The sequence below is a fragment of the Polypterus senegalus genome, unplaced genomic scaffold, assembly GCF_016835505.1.
Source record: "Polypterus senegalus isolate Bchr_013 unplaced genomic scaffold, ASM1683550v1 scaffold_219, whole genome shotgun sequence".
Taxonomy (NCBI): domain Eukaryota; kingdom Metazoa; phylum Chordata; class Cladistia; order Polypteriformes; family Polypteridae; genus Polypterus; species Polypterus senegalus.
In genome coordinates this window covers 111,098-136,384 of record NW_024377781.1, presented here as the reverse complement: position 1 = coordinate 136,384, position 25,287 = coordinate 111,098, and the positions used below count along the sequence as shown (strand labels likewise).

General features: G+C 40.1%; 1 pseudogene; it reads right to left on the bottom strand.

The window, feature by feature from the left end:
• Window positions 1-7,131: 7,131 nt before the first annotated feature.
• Window positions 7,132-24,540, bottom strand: LOC120519472 (annotated as a pseudogene).
• Between the last annotated feature and the right edge of the window lie 747 nt (window positions 24,541-25,287).

Sequence of the window (25,287 nt, the reverse complement as noted above, 5' to 3'; positions counted from 1 at the left end):
CGGGAGTCTCAGAATACCAGGCCATCCAAAGGGTTTTGTGATTTAGTCCATAGTTGGACAGAACAGCCTGCCATTTAAAAAAATATTTATCTGCTCTTAGTTTAATTGACTCATTTAGATTAGTCAATCCAACAGCTAAAGATTATCCATTCTTTCCTGTTGGAATTCTGACTGGATTCTATTTTTATTTTCCAAACATTGACACCCTGTATAACTGATGCCCACCTCTTCTATTCTTAGATCTCCTGTCTTCAGTTTACCCACGAGCACCACAGTGGAAGTTTAACACAAGCCATCTGCAGAATTCTCAGTTTTGTGAATAATTTTGTCTAAATTAGAAGAGTTTATCTCAATTAATATTGAAACTACCCAGGACACAGCATTTCTATGGCTTTCCATCATGGGCTGCCTTTGTGATGCCACAATTGCTTTTGCTAGTAATTTAGCTTGCAATTTCAGTTAACTGAGTTTGAATTTTTAAACTCGCCTTTCTCATTTAGAGAGCTCTCGTCCTAATGTGGTGGATCAGAGGCATGAGACTCTCATGGAGAATACTAAAGCAGAATTGAACTCTTTGTTGTTGCACCTTATAAAGTTTATACTCCATTCCACCTGTGCCCATTATTATATTTACTGTTCTAAGCCAAGTACGTTTTTGGTCCTTAGACTGAAAGATTGTGACACTTTTTCTTCAATTTTGACTATCAAAAGCAGGGTGGGAATTTTTACTACTAACCTTCATGAATTAAACAAATATTTATTTCAGTTTTGCTCTAATTTAAATAAATCAGATTCCATTTCTCCATTATCAGTTGTTGACTCCTTCCTATCCCTTTCAGGTCTTGCTGAGGATGAAGCTCCTACCTTTGACTGGCTGGTAACATTAGAGGAACTGAAGGAAGCTTTGGACAAGAGGAGCTGGGAGACGTCTGAAAAAATAAGAAGCCAACCAGTCAAGGTAGGCACACATCACTCCTCTCTTCAGATCACGCACTTGCTGGCGCATATTAAGTTCAAATCCTACAGAGCAGTTAGTGAGTCTGCACCTGTATAAATGGAGACACTTGTGAGGTCCTACACTCCTTCTCGACCACTCAAATCTGCTGAGGAACAGCATCTGGTTGTGTCACCTCTGTGTGGTATCAAATTTCTATCAGACTCCTTACATTTGTAGCGCCTGACTGGTGGAATGAGCTGCCAACCTCTATTCAAAACTCTGACTCCCTCAGTGTGTTCAAGAAGCATTTGAAGACTCTCGTTTAGTAAATTTCTATCCAACTGACACCTGTTAGGTTTTGTAAATCTGGGAATTGTTAATTAGCTTATATTTTGCTTTGTACTTTACACTTGTGGTGATCAATTTTGTCCTCTTGTCCTGTCACATTTGTTCCCAAACAGTCCCCAAGACTGATGTTACACAATTATGTTGACCTTTTTTGCAAGTTGCTTAGGATAAAAGCATCTCCTAAACAAATAAACGTAAATGTAAATGTAAATCTCCAGGTCCTGATGGGCTGCACCTAGAATTTATTTCTGCTTTTTGAAAGCAGTTGCTTGCTCCGCTCTTCCATATGTTGAATTCTGCCAGCTCCACTTCTCGGCTTAATCTATCTATTAATATGGCTATGATCTTTCTTCTGTTTACACTACAAAACAGGCCCTCTTATTAGATGTGCCCTTACTAGTTATTATTGAGACATCTTCTGAGATTGCATCTCCAAACCCCTTTAAGCAACACAGCACTGTACGTAGGTGGCAAGCATGTTTTTGGCATTTCCTTTATTTCTCTCAATTGTTAAATTTAATTGTAAAAAATAAAGATGAATCAAATTAGCATGGGGGTGCTGAGTTGTACCCTTTTCTCTGTGAACACCACCTCAACAGGATGGCTCCAACATCCAGTCTCATGGATTCTCATACCAGTGCTGTACCAAAGACACACAGCTGTACCTGTCATTCCCTCCAGAACACCAGACAATGACAGCCAGAATCTCAGGAAGTCTCACTGATGTCTCAACCTGGATTAAGGAACACCATCTGCATCTCAGCTTGGCAAAGGCAGATCTTCTTGTTAAACCCTCATCTGTCTAGCACAGCTTATATTCACAAATACCTGCCAAATCAGTATGAGGTTATAATCGACCAGTGACCACACTGCAAATGTCTCTCGTTCTCGCACATTCATTCCACATACAGTCAGCCATTAGTCCTGTCACATCTGGATTACTGTAACTGTTTACTGGGAGGGTAACCAGGATGTGCTACCAAGTAACTACTGATGATTAAAACTAACCACAACCACAATGGGCACTAGCCGCACCACTTTTCAGGTCACTTTACTGGCAGGACACATTCAATTCCAGCCCTTGATGCTGGAGCAGAGCAGTCAGTGGGTCAGCACCTGCCGTATAGATATGGAGGCACTCATGAGGTCCTCTGCTGCATGTCAGTCACTCGGGTCTGCTCTTGAATGGTGTCTGGTGATGCCACCTCTGCATGGCATCAAATCTCAGTCTGGATTCTTTCCACGTGTAGCTCAATGCTGGTGGAATAAGCTGCCCACCACAAGTCTAAATAATGACTCCATCAAAATGTTTAAGAAGTGTTTCAAGAACTTCTTGTTCTGTGAATTTCTCTCTAATTGATGATGGCTTTGATAGGTTCTTATAACTTAGGAATTGTAACTCATTTGCATTTTGTTTGATCTGTGGTGATCAATTTTGTCACCTTGTCCTGTCACACCTGTTCTCAAACAGTCCCCAGACTGATGTTTACTTGATTATGGTGACACATTTTGGATAAAATTGACTGCAAAGTGAGTAAATGTAAAAATCTTAAAATACTCCTGGGCCTGATAAACCAACTAAAGTCAAGTCAAGTCAAGTTGGGAAGCATGCACTGGTACAGTGTGCTGCCACACCCGCTACACGTTGAAACAACTTGGGTTCCCGGCTGGCAACCCCCCAGGCAGACATGCGGTCTAGTCCCACCCTCCGGAAATGACCCTCTATCTACCCCAGCCAGGTGTTACGTGGGCGACCCCTTGGCATGGTCCAGCTACTCAGGTCCCCAACAATGAGGATCTTACAAGCTGAGTCACCCTCGGGGATACGCGCCACATGGCTATAGTGCGGTAACTGACACTCACTCACAATGCAGGTAATGTGCCTCATTCGGGATTCCATGAGCAACCGCTCATTCGACACAAAGTCAAACCAATGGCACCCAAGGATTTTCTGGAGAGACACAGTACCAAAGGAGTCCAGTCTTCGTCTCAGGTCACTGGATAGCGTCCATGACTCGCAACCATATAGTAAGACAGGAAGCACCAGGACTCTAAAGACTTGGACCTTCATTTTTTTGCATAGATATCAGGAGTGCCACACACCCCTTTCCAGTGACTTCATGACCCCCCATGCTCTCCCAATCTGTCTACTGACTTTATAGGAATAGTCACCAGAGACATGAATGTTACTGCCGAGGTAAGTAAACCTCTCGACAAGGTCGAAACTCTCTCTGCAAACAGACAAACTGCTGATGGCTGTGCACAAGAGGTCATTAAACAAACCCTAACCAAAGTTTACAGAATAATAAAATATTTATTCAATAGATTTAAAAAAGCATTTAAAAAAATGCCTGCATAAAAAAGCAAGAGACAAGCACAAGAAATTAGAAAATGAAACAGGTTTAGTTAAAAATAAAATCTGAAGCAAACAAAATCCAAATGTTATTAACCAGAGACAGGACCTCCTAACAAGAGCAGGGAACAAAACACGACCACCAAAAACTGTAACGTAAAGCAGAGTGCACACGACAAGAGAAATCGTAATGTTGATGCTGCTTTTTCATTTGCCATTTCTTCTTAACACTAGAATTACCAAAACCTACAAAAAAACTTGTAAATCCGTCCCACCTTAAATCCCTTCTCACCTCTCCGTCAGCCTCTTTTGTCTTGTAAATGTGTCGATAAGCAGCAAGCAACCTGCTATCACATCCCCCCACTGCTGCGCAAAGTTTTCTCAGCTCAAGTCTGCTTACCTGTGTGTCAGTTGCTTAAAGTTGTATAGAGTGAGAAGTCAAGCAAAATCACACCTTTTATAAATACTATATCGTTATTTGGAGCACATGCATTTCATGTGTGTTCCGTGTCTACAACTATCTATTTAAACACATCGTTAAAACAGAAACGTTTTCATGTTTTAGTAATAATTGACAAAATGTAGACATGAAGTTTATAATGTGTGAAGCCTGAATTCCAAATATCAAATAAACACTTTCACAAAAGGTACAAGTATAACAGAATAAGTGCGCATCTATTCAAAAATATAACTGCAGAAAAAGAACCCGTGTTAGGGTGTGATCTGATACTGCTGTTTTCACATAAAGACGCGCTATAACAGAGGTGAACTCAGATGATGACGAGGGTTCTACATCGGAGCAAGAATGCACGTCGCACTTTTGCCATCGCTGTACTTTGTCTATGTACACAGGAAGCTCTGCAGTCTACTTGTGACTTTATGCTGTAGGAAGATAAGTAAATAAATCAAAGCAAATAACATTCGATCTGGCTTTTAAATACAAAGTAAAGTGATGGCAAAAGTGCGACATTCATTCTTCCTCCGATGTAGAACCCTCATCATCATCTGAGTTCACCTCTGCTATAGTGTGTTTTTATGTGAAAACAGCAGTATCAGATCGGGAGGAGTGTGAACGTAACTGGGAGAATAAAACTGAATAAAAAGAACAACGCTAACCTTTACAAGTACCATACATTTACACCGGCTGTTACAGACTCAAATCAAATGTATGTTTTTATTCTAAAATAGTAAGAATAAGAGCAGCTCACTACTCAAAACGGAGTCGAACTCGTTACCATTTTATTAGCAGTCGGCAGTTCTTATCATTACACCACCAAAGCACTCGTAGAGAGGATGTGTCAATGTCGCACCCTAACCCGGGCTCTTTTTCTGCAGTTATATTCTTGAATAGAAGTGCACTTGTTCTGTTATATTTGTACCTTTTGTGAAAGTGTTTCTTTGATATTTGGAATTCAGGCTTCACACATTATACACTTCATATCTACATTTTGTCAATTATTACTAAAACATGACAAACGTTTCTGTTTTAACAATATGTTTACATAGATCGTTGTAGATACAGAACACACATGATATGCATGTGTTTCAAATAACGATATAGTATTTATAAAAGGTGTCATTTTGCTTGACTTCTCACTCTATACAACTCTAAACAACTGACACACAGCTAAACAGACTTAAGCTGAGAAAACTGTGTGGTGTTGGGGAGAAGTGATAGCAGGCTGCTTGCTGTTTATTGACACTTTTACAAGACAAAAGACGCAGACGGAGAGGTGTGAAAGGATTTAAGGTAGGATGGATTCACAATTTTTTTTACAATCACAAAGAAGACCTGCGCTTGTGGGGCCATCATGTGACCATAGAGGGTACAAGTCACTGGTCACCTGGTGCAAGATGGCAGATTTTGACACTGGAGTTCAGACTAAGCGCAAACCCAAAGCCTGGATATAGTGGCTCAGTGAAGGTGGTGTTGAACCTGTGCAGGATGGTCATTGTGTCTGAGACACTATAAAACGTCAGAAAGCCAGCAGGCCAGTCCAGATACACACCTATTCTAGTGCCGCAGGGTGCCTGAATTACATTCATCTGGCTATTTTGACACACAATGTACTGGGAATAAGAACACCTCAGACTCCAGGACTTGTCGTTGATTCCAAGGCCGCTATCTCGTTCCCAGGCTTTCCTGTTTAGTCCTAGATATGCGACTCCTATCGCCACCTGACTTCCACTCCACTCCACCTCCCAGTAAAAGCGACTCCCAGTCAGAGCCTCTCTGCACAGAACCTGCTGCAAGCTGTCAAATCGGTAAGGATGATCAGGGTATTTGTGTTTTGTTCCGTCACGTGTCACCTTCTTGTCCCCTTCAGACAGAGAGAGCCATTCATTTGCGGTGTTGATGTCCAGTGTGAGTGGACAGAAGTCTGAAAGGAGAGAAAAGTAAATAAGTCAGTGATCTGTGAGTGTGTAACAGGACTGGGGGCAGGGCACAACACAGACAATTAACAAGAACAATTAATAAGAAATGTAAAGAAGAAAAGCTGAACCGACAAAACTCAATTCTGGAGAACATGATGACCAAGGGGTGGGAGCTGCGGCCTCACAGATTCAGCTTCGCAACTTTGAATTTGGCACCCAGTCATTATTTTTGTCAGGTCTGCATGTTCTTCTCATATCACTCCTGGTTTTCTTTACACATCCTACAAATGTGCATGTTGGGTTAATTGGCGACTCTGAATTGGCCTTGTGTGGTTGTGGCTGTGTAAGCAGCTGACTTAACACAATGCAGGACTGGATCAAATCGGTCTGACAAAGTTGAAATTAAAATCACTTTAATGTAAACCCATCACGGCCATGATGGTCTGCTAACCTGAACTGACCAGCTGATAAAGACAATCAGTCACAAATTCAATTTTTTTAAATTATATAAATCAGTAGACTAAAAAACAGCCTGAGGATGATTCTGTCATTCTGAAAATGTCTGACATTCTGAAAATGTTAAAGATTATTTCAATGGTACAAAGAAAAGATGGTAAAATGCACAACGTTTCTGCTGCATATTCTTCATCAGGTATCACTTGTTTTTTCTTTGTCGATACACGCTGACATAACCCAACATGAACTCTATTCTGAGAAAGTGACACTGGAAATCAGCACATGACTTACTTCTTTGTTTGATTTTAACAGTTACAACAGTTACAAACAGTCACCGTATTCTATATTTTTATCATTCTGTAGAATGTCTATACGTATATATACATATACTGTATATATATAGTATATATATTGTAATTGTTTTGTGCTAAGACTATTCAGTTACTTTAATTGTATGAGATGTGAACTTTAAAGACATTATCATTATCAATTGTATTATTAAAAGTGGGGAATAAGCAAAATAGAAAAGAGAAAACGAGAATGGAAAACCAAAACTGAAAGCAACAGTGTAAAGATAAAGAACACTGGAGGTAAGACTTGTGTACAGTCAGCATATTTGAATTCCTGTGAGTTCACTTCACCTTTAAGAGACTCAAACCCATCAGAGTGTGCTGATGCTTCGTCTCAGACCTTTCATATCATAATCCTGACCTTTGGATATTTAAAGAGAAATCATTTCTATTGTGTTGATTCTTTCAGACAAAACACAAACTCACATCGTAAAAAGTCCTCTCTGCTATAAGGCTCAGGAGACTGAAGGGGGTAAGCTGGAGCTTCATGACCTGAAAATAAAAAGCAAAGAGAAAAATGGAAACTGTTAAGATGGCGTTGTGTGGTTCTACTTTAATTCTTAAACACTGACTTTAAATGATTTAATGTAAAACACAACATGACAAGCAGATGAAACACAAACAATAGCAGTGCAGTGACAGTCTATGAGCCCTGCTGTATACAAACATACAACTATATATAAGGGCTTTTAAATTACTTGAAAATAAATATTAGAATATTCAAACTGAAATCAAGCATATGTTCAGACCTGCTTTAATGTGGCTTAAAAACTTGAGTTCTACGTGTCCATTTGTAGCTAATGTGCTGTTCTTTTATAGTTAATCTCTTTACATTTTTCCTTGGTGTTTGTTTCCTTGGTGAAGTCCTTGTCACTTGGGAAAACTGTGTCTGTGAATCCAAAGTCACACTTGAACACACCACAAGGGGGGCACTGCAAGTATTAAGTGACCAAATGAACGAGAAAGCCAAGCTGAGCACACGGCCTCTGTCTGCCTGTGACGCACACGAAATCACTCGCCATGCCTCAGACTTGCTCAGCTCAGCTCTTACTCAGCATTTCTTCTCCTCCGTTCTTTCTTCTTGTTGTTTATAGAGACCACAAGACATCACGTCCCTTACTCGCCTCTCTGTTATATAATCTGAGGTAAATTTTCTAATGTTAGTTAAATTCTTAACAACTTTTTACAAATACAGTGCAGATAGAATTAAACAGAACACAAAATGTGTTGTAACGATGATAGAGACAGCATGCAGTATACAGACATAGACATATGCTGTGCAAATAAGGGCTGAGCAGAAATGTAACTTCATGTATCAAATGTTAAAAATAAATGTGTTTTAATATATTAGAATATAATATCCTGGGTGCTATGTTCAAAATTTATTAGTTTTTTTATTATTGTATAATGCGTGTGTTGAGGCTTCACAAAGATTCAGTAACCAGTGTGCATGTCTGCTCGAGGCTTCGAAGCCCGTGTCACCCCAGTGCGCATGTCTGCTCAGTACTTCTAACTAAGCTTGACGATTCCAGTGCACATGTCTGCTTAGTGCTTCGAATCATTATTCATCGAGCTTCCATTTGAAGTACATATGGCATCAACAGAGTTCAAAAACTCGACAGAATTGCCAGGCAAAATTAATGTTTGTGGATGATCAATACATTTTAAATGATTGTGCCCAATAATACTTAGTGGCAAAAAATAAAACTATATTTTCTACATCATACAAATGCCGACTTGTAGAAAGCATTATGCTGCAAAGAAGACCTTTAGCAATATGGGTGACGACACCTCTCTCACTATAATACTCTCATAAATATCCATTTTTCACCTTGTGCAACGTTTTCATGCAACACTGAATGTATGTCATATAGTATACATCTATATATAATTGCTTTCGTCTTCATTACATACATACATACATACATACATACATAAAAAAACATACATTATATACACTGACTCTGTTAAAAACAGTAGTGGTGCAGTGGTAGCGTTGCCGCTCCATAATAAGGCTTGCGTGGGTTCAGGTCCCACATCCACCCACTGTGAATTGTCACCTAAAAGAGTCTGTTTTTGTTTTTTTTTTCATTTAACAGCAAATTCTACCGTGGACCGAGAGCGAGCAAGGCGAGTTATCGAAGTGGGGTTGGATTGCCATAGCCAACTAAGTTGCACACAACCCTAGTAAAGATATATCAAATGGAAATGGGCATCTTGTTTTATGTTTAAAACAAAACAAATTATTTGAGTGACGATTTCAACTGTTATTGTAGTTGTTGATGGCAGGTTTAGCTGTTTAAATTTTTAAATATTAAATTAATCAGGTGGAATGTGTTATTACTTTGAGTGTTGGGGGGGCTACACGGTAAATGTGTTAGTGACTGGGATTGCGCCTCTATAACTGGAAGATTGCTTAGGAATGATACAGACTGGACAGCTCTCATATGTGTTTTAGGAAATGTTTTATTATTGCACTGTGCTGTGACTAAGATAACTTTTTACTGATTACCTGTCCGGACCTTGAACAATGTGTTCATGAGGGAGGGATGCTGCTGGTAAAGGCAAATGCTTTATCAACAGCAGGTCCAGATCTGTTTATCCCGCTGCTTTTTGTTGCCTCAGCACTCAAGAGGATCTTTAATGCCGACCTTGATACTTACAATGCTCACCATGGAGTGTCCCATGTTTGTCTGTGTGTCGGTGTGCCGGTGACTGATCTGCACCATGTCTCTCAGCCTCTCTGATGTGCTCCAGACTGACACCTTTGAATGTTTGTTGCAGCAGAGCAAATTCAACCTGATCTACCACAGTGGGTTTGTTATCACCTTATTCAATGGAGGGGTTCATGGACGTCAAATGGTAATGAATAGAAGAGGAATTAATGTAAATACGTGAGCTGCCTTACGCAATTAGTCATCGCATTTTGATGGTGATTCTAAATGGGGATGATTCCCGAACAGATCTCTTATGCGATCCTGCCACAGAATCGCTCAAAATTATTTAGTTCAAATTGGTTATAAAGATTTCATTCCTGATCATTTTTTTTATTATTATTCATTTTGATGAGTTTTTAATTTGGATCAAACTCAGGCTAGCACTACGCTCAGAATTTGAAAAGCAACCACCTAAGTCAGTTGAGCCACCAACGGCGTCGTTTCTTCGTAGCGAACTGATTACTTTTGTGCTCCACAACATATTGTAAAGTATTAATAAATGAAATATCTCAATAGTTGATCAAATAATATCATCTGTGATTTAAGGATTTCACTTTTTCTTTCTCAAATTTGCTTACCTATATCATGGCAAAGTACAGGGATAAACCTTTATTTTCCGTCTACTCCATTTTAATTAAGTCAGAAGAAAGAAAACATTTAAGGGTATTAAATGTGATCTCAATAAAAGATGAGAGTTAATTATAATACCTAATAACAGGGGCGATTATAATGATACAGTGCTAAAGTAAATATTCATTGAAAGAGCCGGGGGTCTAAGAGTGAGGCGTCTTATTTTGTTTAACTCTTGCTATCGTATAGTACATTCTGCTCGTCGGCATTAGTTATATATATATATTTATATTTTTTAGACATCAGACACTAGAAGCTGCTGACGAACCCTTCTCTTCGGTGCCAGTCTGTAGCAGTGAAAATGTAAAAGCAATAAGAGTTTTAACAGACGTCATTGAAGTGGGTCATGAGTTTGTGTAACGTTAATGAAAATGGACAGGAGGGGTCACTAGAGAACTGAGTGTCAAGTGATTTGAAGCTTCGATACAATTTCCGATACAATTTCTTCAAACTTTTTGATGCTTCGTGAGGCTTCACTCAAGCCCATCACTACTTTAGGGTACACAGATCCATTTGTGATAGAAAAAGCCTTAAAACTTAATAAATATGTCTATAAATCAAGCCAAAAATGTTTTTGAATAATGATCCATGTCTTGAGGTAACACATGTATTGCAAAACAGTGTATCCATGTTATTTTAAGAAGGAAAAAGCAAACATTTTTGTGACATTCTGCCATTTTAAAATAAGACCGTGGCATCGTTCAGGGTGAGGGGCATCGACTCACCTCAGAAAGTCATTACCAAGTGGCATGACAGAATTTATTGAATGTTAATGCCTAGATGCAAATCACTGTCTGTAGACAAGTAGACAATAATAACTGAAAAGGCACACTTATGATCACTTAACATTCTTTCACTAAATGGAAGCCTATTATATTATTTTCGTTGCCGCTAACATGCACTATGAGCTCCTTCTTCTACTGCCCATCTCTGCCTCACTCTGCTCACTCGGGGTCTCAAACAACAACCCGCATGCCACTCTTTCTACTGTCTGTTCCCCGGCAGCTGTCCGTCAGGGCCAGTGATCGCTACCAACTGGGTGATGCGTCTGAAGTGCTCCCTAAGTGCTGCGTCTGCGTGTCTGTATGTGTAATTACAAAGAGCACAAAGGGCGAGGGACTGGGGGGAATCAAAATGTCAATAAACACAAACAAAAATGACAAGGAAAATGAAAAACCAAAAGAGGCACAGAAATGCTCCTAACAGCAATTAATCTGGTGTGACAGAAACTTTAATAATGAAGTGATCTAAGAAGAAGAAGAAGAAGGGATGTTTTGTATGAGAGGAGAGAGGATGGAGTTTTACCAGAAGAGTAAGAGCAGGAGGATGTCCTAAAACTGCTGCCCTAAAATCAGTAAACTTTAATGAACGTGAACTGAAAACACTGCAGTGAAGAACAGTTGTATTTGTAGCAGCTGATTCAGATTTCACGATATTTCAAAGCACTGATAATGATGGTGATCTTAATTTTATTCCATTTATGTCTTAATTGGTCAAGAAAGGAAAACTTCATTTGAACGTTGAGCAGGCTTGACTAGCTGATTTCTTATCATTATTCAGTATTCTTATTTAACTGATCATAATATCAAATAAAATGCAATTTTTAACGAAGTAGACAGAAAAGGGGCCTTATGAGAAATCTAATGTTTTGTTAAAAAATTCAAGAATTGTAATTATAAGAAATTGTTAATGATGCGAGTGTGATATCATTCAGTTAATGAATGTTCTAAAAAATTCTTGATATCAAAGGCAGAGAGATGAATGTTAAAGCTCAGGCCTTCTTCATGCACCTCACCTCTTATTGTTACTCAGGTCCTTCTGATGGACTTTAAAAACATGACTAGTCGCCGTACCTGATGTCAAAGTCTTGATGTCCCACTGGCTGATCTTCTCCAGACTTTTCTTCAGACATAACAGCTCCTTTCTCAGGTCCTCACAAGAGAAATCAGCACAAGAGACAGTGAAGCTGAGTGAGTCTCCATCATCAGGAAGAACACAGCGAGATGAGAAGGTCTGCATTAGGAGAGAAGAGGAGCAATGCACAGAATTCACCTGAGCTCCATATGTGCAAAGCATCTAATTATTCAACTTAAAATTATGTATCAAGCACATCTGTCTCACTTAAAACTGTCCAAAATGTTTCCATGGCGAGACCCAACCCGTGAACGTTACAATCAAGTTCCAGCCTCACTGGGTCACATGTCTTGGGCCTGCACCAAATAAACATCATTCTAGACCAAAATCTTTAAAAACCTTTCAGACAGCCTTGGTGTCACAATCCCTCTTAATCCATTAACATCTGTGTCTGGTGTTCTTCCTGATGGGTTTAAAGTGGAGAAGGACAAGCAAACTGTGATGGCCTTCAATACTCTATTGGCACGCAGACTTATTTTGCACAAATGGAAGAATCCTAACTGTCCTCTTTAAAGTCAGTGCGTAACTGATGTCATACATTATCTGAAATTGGAAAAAAATTAAATTCTCACTTAGAGGATCTGTACAAAACGTTTTCCAAACCTGGCAGGATCAAATTAATATTTTAGAATAAGCATTTTAATTGACGAAGCAGATTCTCTCCCCTCTTTCTTATTCCATTTATTTTTATTAATTTATTAATTTATCCATTTACTTATTTTTGCTAGTTTAAAGTTTTACTGTGCTGGCCTAGCTCTCTTTCTCATGGGTTGGGGTTGATTTGTTTCAAACCTCGTTTTGTTTAACTCAGCGGTTCTCAAACTGTGGGGTGCGCCCCCTAGGGGGGTGCAAGAAGTAACCAAAAAGGGGGTGCAAATGTTGCCATATGTGGCATAATTTCGCTTTTCGTAGGGAAATTTTAAACTTGTAGCGATGTATCGGCAGCAAAAAATATAGGAATAAATTTTATTAGGGTTTCAAAAAAAATTTAGGGGGGCACGATTAAAACTGTTATGAAAACTTGGGTCGCAAATACTTAAAGGTTGAGAAACGCTGGTTTAACTTGACTTGCTTGTATGGAATGTTACTGATTTGAACAAAATGCAAAAGAAAAGGAGAGAAGAGGAGACAAGGAGAAATAAAAAGAAATGTTTGTTAGGAGAAGCTCGTCTGAGTTAAGGGATCTGGTTCGTGGACAGTCGACTTGCCTTTAGAAGTGACAGTGTTTAAAGCACATGTAGAGCGTCGCCAGATCCTAATAATATTCATTACGTTGTACGGTTTCCTGCGTGTTCCCGGGTCATGTGACGTCATCAGTGTGCGCCTCTCCCAGTGTTCATTGAGAATATCTGTGAGTGGAGGTCAGCACGCTGTACTCACGAGTTAACTCAAATATCGGAAATTGCTCAAGTTCAATTTTCTTTTTTTGGAGGCAGGTATTACAATATGATCTTTTTGAGAATGTACAATTGTTGTTTTGATGTGTTTTTAATTATTTTAAATTAATTTTGGTTTTGTGTTAATGTGAGCATTTCATGGCCTTTCTAGATGTCTTTTTTATTGTTAATGAGACTTTGAACTCAGAAATTTGTATTTTGTGTTTTGTTTCTTTACATTTCGTTGCAGTAGGTTGACTTTTCTTGTTGTGGCATAATGTCTATTCTTTTTTTTACCTGCTGACATTTTAAGTTTTTAATTGTGCTGAGCAGTTCATGATTATTTCAGTTATTAATATTACTGTATGTGGACCTGGCATTGAGAGGTAAGTCGTCATCATTGTGTGTCCATCCGTGTGAATTGTATGGACAGAACTCAGAAATTTGTGTTTTTGTGTTTTGTTTCTTCACATTTCAATCAGTTAACAAATATGAACAGACAAAGGAGCTCGGTGTTGTTGCCTTATTTCTTTTATGGAGTTTGCACCAAAGCTTCAGAGGTTCATGGGAGTCAAAGCCCAAGCACAGCAGCACAGCGTGAGCAGTCAACATCGGTTACACAGAAGGTGAGAGCTTCCTTTATTCATTTATTGGCTATTTATGAACAAGAATTTCATTGCAGTTTCACATAATATATCATCGACTTTGACTTTCAAAAAGCTTTTACCATTGAGAGGCGAGTCACCGGACAGCAGGTAAGGGGACTGAGGGTGCAGTGGGCAGGTGGGTGCAGAATTGACTTGGCACACAAAACAAAGCATTGAGCTTTTTATAGTTAAATTAAATGTAAAGACTTTCATATGCTATTTAATATAACTATACAATGAAAGGCCTGCAGCTAGAAACTGTACATGATGATCAAGACTTGGGAGTCTCCATGTGGACATCCTCATCCTCAAGCAGACTGAGTAGAGAAGACAAGAGGGAGGCTGAGTTATATGGCGCCCACTATGTGTGCAATGAGGAAATTTCAGTAACCTGCAGAACACACTGGTGAGTCCACATCAGGAGTATTGTGTGCAGTTTTTGTTACCAGATTAGACAAATGACCTAACAATACAAGAGAAACTCAAGAGACGAGAGACTAGAATGGACTGTGGGGTCTGAGCTGTGAGGATATCCTGAAGGGTTTGAATCTCCTCAGTTTAAGAAAAGAGACACGAGGAGACAACAAGACAGAAGTGTTTAAAGATATGAAGAGAGTCTGTGTCATCTTTTATTAAACATCACTTTTGAAATTGAAGTTCCTTAAGAGTAAATTGTTCCACATGGAGACCTGTAGATACATGGAACAAGTTACCTTGTATTGCAGATGACAGCAACAACATTTCTGACAATATTATTCAAATGTAAACAGACGTTCTGTGTTGGGCTGTTTGGCCTGTTCTTATCATGTTGTAAAAAACTTCTCAGATCTTTTGACTGTTCCTTTAAACGTTCTCAGGTCCCAGACTCCCCAGTCTGCTCAGATTATCTGTGAGGCGGCCCTCTCACCTGCAGGAAGTGGACGTGGTCCTTCGTTTCTAAAAGCTCCATCAGCTCAGCGTCTCTCCTCTTCAGCTCCTCGATCTCCTTTTCCAGTCGCTCCATGACTCCTTCAGCCTTCTCCATTTCTCTATTCTCTTGTTCTCTGATCCTCTCAGTCACTTTCCTGTAGGCCTCTTCAATGCAGTGAATCAGATCAGTGAAGCTCTTCTCATTTTCCTCTAATTCTCTTTCTACAGAGACCTGATTAGTTTGAAAAAGACATCAAATTGAGTCGCCTGATAAGAACCATCAGTCACAAGACACTGGTGTTGGTGTTTAGATGTTGTGAAGGACAATTTAAATAGATGGGCATCTTGAATGAGGGACCACAATTTTGGAAAGTGCTGGGTGGCAGCAGCTCTCTACCAGTCCTCCCATTTGAGCACCAGCAGGATGGTATGATGCACTGTATGTATTCTGAACATGCACAACTGGGTGCAAAGCTGAGGGGCAGACAGGTGGGTTATATCTGAGGCTCTGTCTGTGCCCTATGCCAGTCCAAGTAAGACTGAGGAGATTAGGAGGCTAATCTCATACCAGCACTCTTGGTGTAGGATGAAGGGGTCGTGATGGGTGGCATTTGAAGCAGAGGAGCACTAATGTGAGCTTAGCATGTGTCACAGTTAAATTATTGGAGCTAGTTATTAACTAAAATTCAGTGAGCAGTCAGCATGAGCTTAGACAGACTGGGGGTCTCACGTTTCATTAACATGCAGGAATTCTATTAGGACACAAACAAAAGCACACAAGCCTAGAAGCATGAACCATCACAGAGGTTGGTCTGTCAGGATGGCTCTCCTTCAGTCACTTGCCCTTCCTCAACTGTCACCTCTGTGTGTTGATTGGACTTCACAGAGTTGAGTGAGGTGTTGTGAACTGAACTGAAGACACACTTGTTGGTCCAGAGAGGCTGTATTTACTATTTTAGGACAGTAGATGGTGCTAGACCAGTTAGTGTGATTCTGTAACCTTATAAAACAGAAAACTGCTCGTCAAGAATGAGAAGAACAGAAGATGTGCTGAATAGACTAAGCTGAAATCCTCAAGAAAAGGATAGAAGGAGATCTCATAAACGAATTCTGGCAGCATTGGGCCTAATGCAGGAAGCAATCCTGGACAGTGTGCCAGTCCTTTACATTGCAGGTCCTGCACAAACCCACACTGGCAATCATGAAGGGCCAATTTTAGAGTCAATGGCAATTAACCAAATGGACAAGTAGGGTTGTGTTATAACGAATGGAGTAGCAGGAGGAAACCCTTGGAATGCTGGAAGAAGGGGCAAACTACTCAAGGACAGTGATGGAGGACAGTGGATCAGAGAGGCAGCAAAAGAAGTGACCTCTGGACCACCTTACTGTCCTGTGTCATAAAATATTAAAGCTGGTGGAGATGCACACAATCAATTAGTGGAGCACCTTAAGTTATCTCTGATTAATAAAACATGGAGTACTGGCAGCAGTGAAATGTCAAGGAGGACACAATACAACATCTTCTTTCCATCCCCATTTTCCTGTCCCTACACGTCATTACCAGTGAATTCCACTCGCCTTCATCTGTTCCATTGCCCTCCTTGTCTCCTCCAGTGTCTTCTCTCTCTCCTCAAGTCTCTTCTTGATTTCACTCAGCGTCCCCCCCAGCTGTTTCTGTTTGTAGACACAAAAAACTGAAATTTTAGTGATCAGCAATAATGGATACAATGAGGCTATTAGAAATAAACTGGATACATTAGGATTAAAAGTCAAGACGGAGGTAAAAAGCTTAGGGGTGATTGTTGACTGTAATCTGAATTTTAAATCACATATTAATCAGATCATTAGGACAGCATTTTTTCACTTAAGAAACATAAGTAAAGTTAGACCTCTTATATCTTTGAAAGATGCTGAGAAATTAGTTCACGCGTTTGTTTTCAGTCGACTAGATTACTGTAACGCACTCCTCTCAGGACTACCCAAAAAATATATAAATCGTTTGCAACTAGTGCAGAATGCAGCTGCTAGAATCCTAACTAGGAAAAGAAAATCAGAACACATCACACCAGTCTTAGCGTCACTACACTGGTTACCTGTGTCATTCAGAATTGACTTTAAAATTCTGCTTATGGTTTATAAAGCCTTAAATAATCTCCCCATCTTATATATGGAATGTCTGACACCTTATATTCCAAATCGTAACCTCAGATCTTCAAATGAGTGTCTCCTTAGAATTCCAAGAACAAAACTTAAAAGAAGTGGTGAGGCGGGCGGCCTTCTGCTGCTATGCACCTAAAATCTGGAATAGCCTGCCAATAGGAATTCACCAGGCTTATACAGTAGAGCACTTTAAAACACTGCTGAAAACACATTACTTTAAAATGGCCTTTTTATAACTTCATTTTAATCGTAATTTAACTTAATCCTGATACTCTGTATGTTCAATTCATCATAACAACTATTCATGGTGGCTCTAAAATCCACTGACCCTACTCTCTTTTCTGTTTCTTTTTCCGGTTTCTTTGTGGTGGTTGCCTGCGCCACCACCACCTACTCAAAGCTTCATGATGCTCCAACAATGATGGACGGATTAAAAGGAAGAAGTCTACGTGACCATCATCATCATCAAGCCCTTCCGTGAGAACCCTAAATCCAAAGAGGACTGTTTCATTTATGTTAGGTAGAATGCCCAGAGGGGACTGGGCGGTCTCATGGTCTGGAATCCCTACAGATTTTATTTTTCTCCAGCCGTCTGGAGTTTTTTTGTTTTTTCTGTCCCCCCTGGCCATTGAACCTTACTCTTATTCGATGTTAATTAATGTTGATTTATTTTGTTTTCTTATTGTGTCTTTCATTTTTCTATTCTTTAATATGTAAAGCACTTTGAGCTACTGTTTGTATGAAAATGTGCTATAGAAATAAATGTTGTTGTTGTTGTTGACACAAGAAGACACATACGTGTGGTCTTAGCTGAGTTCAACGTCACTTTTTGATTTCATTATCTCTTTCTAAGTCCTGTCATTCATTTTATGTTTTGTGACACGACTAATGACTTTTCTCACACTTGTCTTCATGTTGACACCGTAAGTGACACACAGAGATTTGATTTAAATAAAGAACAAAAAAGGTCAAAAGAAAGGTTTAATGTGACAGACTGAAGATGGAGTTTGGGCTTGAAGAGAATAAAGAAGACAGTCTGAAGACACACTGGTGTGTGAGGTACGTAGATCTCGAGATTTACAGTAGAAGACTCAAATGATGGAAGTTTTCACTTCATTTTTCTTGTGTCTCCTTAAAGTTATCGTTAAGAGTTATGCGTTAATTCTACAGTTTTGACACCTGAGGATTTCAAATTTGTTTTAAGAAATTAGTGTTAAGGGAGTTAAATGACTTCATTTTACTGACACCTTTACCCAAGGCAACATGCAAAATTTGACTCCGTTTCTTTCAGGTGAAGTGATTTTCTGAGAGTCACACTGTGGTGTCAGTAAATGGATTTGAACCCACAGTCTCAGGGTTTGAAGTGCAAAACCTTAACCACCTAACCACCCTCCTTTCTAAACAGCTGTGGTGTCTTTTTCAGTGTCATTTTGTTTTCTCACAGGCACAGCCATTTTGTGTCTTCCTTCCAATGTGGGTGTGGCCTCAGAGGTCATGACCTGTGACTCATCCAGGATGCCCCTTCTGCTTATAATCCAGGGGAACAGTCGCTAATAGGCAGCCCTCCTGGGTGGCAGTGGTGCCTCAGATTCCAGCAGTGCTCCATGGAAGATGCAGTCCTCCTCAGCCCTGTTGGGACCCAGGGAGGGCACCAGGGGTGCTGCAAGGGTTCCTGAGCCCATTTGGGCAGTTCTTTAGCCACACCCGGAAGTGCAACTGGAAACGGGTCATCAAGCACCTGGAGCACTTCCAGGTGGACTATAAAAGGAGCCAGCAGCCACCACTCCAGGAGCGAGAGTCAGGAGGAGGAGGACAACGCTTGTAAGGAGGAGTGGTGGTGTAGAGTATGTGTTTGGGTTGGTGTTTTTGTTTGGGACTTTGGGGGACTGTGTTGTGGCTGAGGGGCACAGGGGAAAACAAGTCCAATTCAGTGATACTATTCAAAATGTCGTCTATGGAGTATTCTGCTTTTCACACTCACTGTGATCTCTCGACAGATATCAATGCCTTTTTTGCTGTTGCTTGTTCCTTGCTACTCACACAAGTGTAGGGAATCTCGGACAAACCAATGAAGATAACTTTCCTTCTAGCAAAGGGAGTCCAACTAAAACATAACAACTGGTTTTGTCACTGTTTACAGTTGATTACCACCATTAATCCCCCCCCTTTTGACAACCCTGAAAGAGTTAAAGAGAAATTCATACATGAACATATGAACAAAAAGGGAGGGAGACCCAGCGCTATTACATTTGTGCTTGATTTTACCAAGGGGGCTCTCCCAGCTCTTCCAATCATGTTTGTTTCACCAAGAGGCCATGTCACCCGCCTGTGGGTCGTCAATGAACTCAAGAAGGTAAAATCGGGTGGTGAGGCCATGAAGGTTGAGAAACACAGAACTAGAGGTGACAGTATTGACTTGAGATGAGGTATTATGGAGTCATGGCTACTGTTAATGAGGGTGATATAGAGGAATATAATTTTAGTGGTTACACCTGCTTCAGGAGAGATAGACAAAGAAGGAAAGGAGGGAGTGGGGTGCTATATGTGAAAAGTAACAGTCAGGCCCATGAATTTAAGGTGGAAGAGGAGGATGAGTCAGAATCACTGCGGGTTAAGCTAGTAAGGAAGAAAGCCAGAGTCATGTTTATCGGAGTTTGCTACAGGCCACTATGTCCTGAAATTTCAGACAATATCATATTATTTAAACAAATAAGACATGTGCAACAAAGAGGATGTAGTGATCATGGAGGAACGTGAACTTTTCAAACAGTGATTGGGAAGCTCCCATCACAAATACAAAAGAGGAAATCAGAAATGGTGCTGACTGCAAGTGTCTGTTTTTCTCACCCAGTTTGTCTCGAGCCCAACACGACAATAAGAGTTAAAAAAAATATTCAAAAGGTCAAAAGAGAAACAAAATCAAAATGTTAGTGAGGTGAAAGCAAACATCAGGCAATGAAGTATTACTGCAGTAAAACAATGATGGAAGAGAATTTAGGAAACCTCAGGGAACAAAAGGAGAAATCATTGGAAATGAGAAGTAAATGAACTGAGCAAATGTGGTCACCCAGGTGTTTATAAAGCAAGAAACAGAAGGAACGTCTCGTAAAGAAGTAAAAACACACTCTGAGTTCATAGATTTTAAAACAGATCAGTCAGATGTGCTTCAAGTTTGAAGACAAATAAAACCTGAGGACTTAATGGGATTTTACCGATTGTACTGAAAGCAACAAAAGACGTCATTCATAAACTCTTATTAGGCCGATTTCATTTGCAGAGCCGTGTTCACCTCTGAATTGTATTGCCTTTTATCAGACCTCACTGTAGTACTAGGTTGTTGTACCGTGTTAGCCATTATAAATGTAGAGAAAAGCCAAGCAAAATGACACCCTTTATTGGCTAACTAAAAAGATTACAATATGCAAGCTTTCGAGGCAACTCAGGCCCCTTCTTCAGGCAAGATGTAATACGGAAACTGAAGTTCCCTGTGTTTAAATACACACACTAGGACAAGAAACAACAATGGTAAATCTTTAAATGAAAACTCTTAAATGTAAAAAATTAATAGGTTCATTCAGGCTAAGATTAATTTAACAGGAGATAGAAGAACAATGTATGGTCAAGATCTTTAGATAAGATAACTGTCCAACAAAGTCCTTTGAAGTTTGTGATGAGTTTTTCAAAACAATGCAGATCTGTAGTCAGGTTGTCTGTGTCAGTCTGAGAGATGCAAACAGTCTTCATATCTGGCTATAAAACTCTTGTCTCTGTTCAAGCCATGTTGTAATGTATTAAATTTTAACATGAGCTTAACTTCCCATTCTTTTCTCTCTTGCTGCGTTTTGAAGTTGCCCATAAGCCCTGTGACTTTAAAGTCCCTCTCACAGGGTCCATGGCTGTTGAAGTGGGCCGCTACAGGAACATCTGTGTTGTCATGTTTAATGTGGAATCTGTGTAAATTCATTCTCTGGCGGAGTGTTTGTCCAGTTTTGTACCACATAGAGTGCAGTGTCAGGACATTTCATGCAGAGAATTAGGTAGACAACATTCGATGATCTGCAGGAAAATGATCTCCTTATGTGATGTTCAAGTCAGGAGTTTGGTATAATTATACGGTCTGTATTGTAGATGTGGGCACACGTTTTACATCTTTTCTGTAGGCAGGGAGATGTGCCATTTTCTGTTGGTTCATTTAGGGAGCTTCGGACAATTAGTTGCTGAAAGTTTGGTGGTTGTCTGTATGCCGGGAGGGGAGGTTCAGGAAATACATTTTTCAGTGTTTGGTCGTTGTTTAGTATTGGCTGAAGTTCTTTTATAGTTTTCGAAGTGTTTCAAGATGTGGGTTGTAGGTGACAACAAGGGGGATGCGGTTCTTGTTGTCTTTGTTTTTATATTCCAGAAGGTTCTCTCTGGGTATGGCAGTAGCTCTTCGTATTTGAGGGTCTGTTGTTTTGGGGGTATAACCTTGTTTGATGAATTCTTGTCTGAGCTCCTGCAGTTGTTGATCCCGGTCTGTCGGGTCTGAGCACATACGATTGTACCGTATTGCTTGGCTAAAAATAATGGAGCGCCTTATATGCTTGGGGTGAAAGCTATCACTTCTTAGGTAGGTCCATCTGTCTGTTGGTTTGTGAAAAACAGAAGTTACAAGGGTGTTGTTTTTCAGTTGAACGGTGGTGTCAAGGAAGATGACTTCTGTTTCTGAGTAATTCAGCTTCAGCTTTATGTTGGGGTGAAAAGAATTATATTCATTATGAAAATGGAGGAGGTCCTTCTTACTTCAACAGCCATGGACACTGTGAGAGGGACTTTAAAGTCACAGTGCTTATGGGCATCTTCAAAACGCAGCAAGAGAGAAAAGAATGGGAAGTGAAACTCATGTTAAAATTTAATACATTACAGCATGGCTTGAACAGGGACAAGAGTTTTATAGCCAGATATGAAGACTGTTTGCATCTCTCAGACTGACACAGACAACCTGACTACAGATCTGCATTGTTTTGAAAAACTCATCACAAACTTCAAAGGACTTTGTTGGACAGTTATCTTATCTAAAGATCTTGACCATACATTGTTCTTCTATCTCCTGTTAAATTAATCTTAGCCTGAATGAACCTATTAATTTTTTACATTTAAGAGTTTTCATTTAAAAATTTACCATTGTTGTTTCTTGTCCTAGTGTGTGGATATAAACACAGGAAACTTCAGTTTCTGTATTCCATCTCTCCTGAAGAAGGGGCCTGAGTTGCCTTGAAAGCTTGCATACTGTAATCTTTTTAGTTAGCCAATAAAAGGTGTCATTTTGCTTGGATTTTCTCAGACCTCACTGCGAATTATTATCTTGTTGTGTTGATGGTTGATTTTAATATTCACAAAGATGTGGAAATTCACACCTTTAGCAAATGTTTACACGCCTGCTGGACTGGTGGGTTTGCCAAATGTTTGAATGTCAGAGTCCACCTCGCAATCAGACATTGGGCGCCATTATCAGTCAGGCTGTTGACATTGAAAGTCTTTTATTAGTCCAATAAATTCTGTCTTACCTTGGTTGAAGGTGTCTGCTAAATTAACTATAATACTAGTACTACTACTATATCTACGCTTCTGTTACTACTACTAATAATAATTATTATTTAATAATAATAATGAAATGACCTCTGATCACTAATTAGGTGTGCGATTACATAAAGACTTATTAAGGTGAGATCATCTGTACTACAACACTGCACAGAATTGTATTTAGGATTCTTAGACTTAATTCAAAAGAACAATACAGACCGAGTGACACGTGTCTATAGCAAGTCTCTTAACTCTTTCAGGGTGGATGTCAGCTTTTGTTGAGAGGAGGGGTTGAGGGTGTTAATCAACTGTAAACGGTAACCAAACCCGCCATTGTGTTTTAGTTCAGCTCTATTTGCTACAAGGAAAGTTATCTTTGTTGGTGTGAATGAGATTCCCTGCACTCACGTGAAAAGCAATGAGCAAACAACAGCAAACATCTGTAGAGAGATCAAAGTGAATGGGCAAAGCAAAATACTCCATGGATGACGTTTTGCATATTATTACTGAGTTGGACTCTGACTTGTCACTCTCTCCGATTGTAATGCAAGGAGTCAAAAAAGAATGTGAGGTAGCAGCATCAGCTGATCGTGCTTCTGAACACTTTCGTTTAGCTGACACACCTACACCAGCGTTTGCCTGGGATGACCACCACTTACAACGACAAGAGGTACAAAGCAGACTGCATTGTATTGCACTGTGACCACTGCTGCCGCCCCCGTCCCATGAAAACAGCCTGGCAGCCAGCCTGCCACACTTTCCAGCCAGCTGTTCTGCCACCCGTGAATGGCTTGACCTGCAAGAGACTGCAAACTGGTGGCCACAGAACTCAGCAACAGACACTTTGTGTTGATTAATGTGTGAAACAATTGCTTTGTGTGCTTTTCAGAAAACTTTGTTTTTAAGAAACAATATTCAGCCCTTGAAGAGTTAAAGAGGCCTGAGACTCTCACAATCCAAGTGATCAGAGCACAAAGAAACTCCGCTCGGTTAATGAGACCCCTCAGCTCACTTGACTGTCCATGGATAACACTGAGGATCTCATCCTGGGCTGTTTCCTGCCTTGAACCCGGTCTCACCAGGATAGGCCTCAGCTTCCAACTATCTTACAGAAGAACATTCCGCTTCTCAAATGGAGGGGTAGATTTCTTATCAGATTACATTTAATTTTCAAATACTTTAACTCTTGTGGTTTATTTTATTTCTATTAATTACTCAACTCCACTCACCTCTTTTTCTTTTCTTTCTCTCGCCAGCTCCACCTTGTCATGGCCATCATGTTCATTTGCCCCACAGACCAGACAGATACACATATCATCAGTTTTACAAAATATTTCCAGAATTTTCTGATGTTTTGCACAAAATTTGTCCTTCAGATTTCCATCAGGATCAGTCAGCTTGTGGTCCTTCCATGCGGCTACTTCATAGTGAGGCTGCAGGTGAGTCTGACAGAAGGAGATCATGCAGGTCAGACAGGACTTCACCGCTCTGAACTTCTTCCCAGTACAGAAGTCACACTCCACGTCTGCAGGGCCAGCATAGTTCTGAGACTGAGGAGGACTAAGTCCCATCTTCTTTAATTTCTGGATCACTTCATTGAGCAGAGGGTTTCTGTTCAGCTCTGGCCTTGTGGTGAAGGTGTGCCTGCACTGAGGACAGCTACATACTCAGCTCTGATCCCAGCAGTCCGTGAGGCACTTCAAACAGAAATTGTGACCACAGGGGATCAAGACGGGGTCACTAAGGATGTCCTGACACAGCGAGCAGGTGATCTCATCCTGTAATCCAAACAGATGGGCTTCGGCCATCGTCAATCTGAGGAGAGGCAGGCAGAGAGAATCAGTGAGGCAAATGAGGGGTAGTGACTTGTGAAGAAGTCAAAGTGGAGCTTTATCTTTACTTTGTGAGGAGGAGGAGGAGATTTAAAGTGAAATCTGAGAGCACATCTGAGAAGACAAAGATTAGGAGTAGTGCTGGGGTGTCGGTTAATGTTTAAGTGAATCAAGGTCACTGCTGCAGTTTTATTCACCTGAATATCTCCAGATAAGAATTATCTGCTTGGCTTTACTGACCAAGAATATTGGCTTAGTGCTTGGGGTTACATGTCGTGATTTATAGAATGAAACGTATTGAGTTTGGACTGGTGCTTTGACTACATTTCACCTCTTGATCTTTCACTCAAAAAAATGTTTATCTTCAGATTTCAGAAACAGTACGATGAGAAGTGAAGCAAAATGAGACCTTTTACTGACTAGAAACAGTACAGAAACAGAAGGCTGTCTGTAAGTCATCGGAGGACACGTCTGCTTGGGAAGTTCAATCCACAGCCTTAGGGTGCAGCCATCACAATCCAGTGAGATATGGACCTCCAGCAAGACTCAAGAGACCCTGGAATACAAAGTCATGTTCGGCCTGCAGCTTCATCCAAGGCTTCTCCTTTTTATTCTTTTCATAGTCTTCCTCTTTTTGTTCTTTAGTTAGCTTTACCTTGATTGTTGATTTTGTTATTTATTTTTAATCACTGGGAACTCAGTCTAAGAGGACGAGGTCTACAA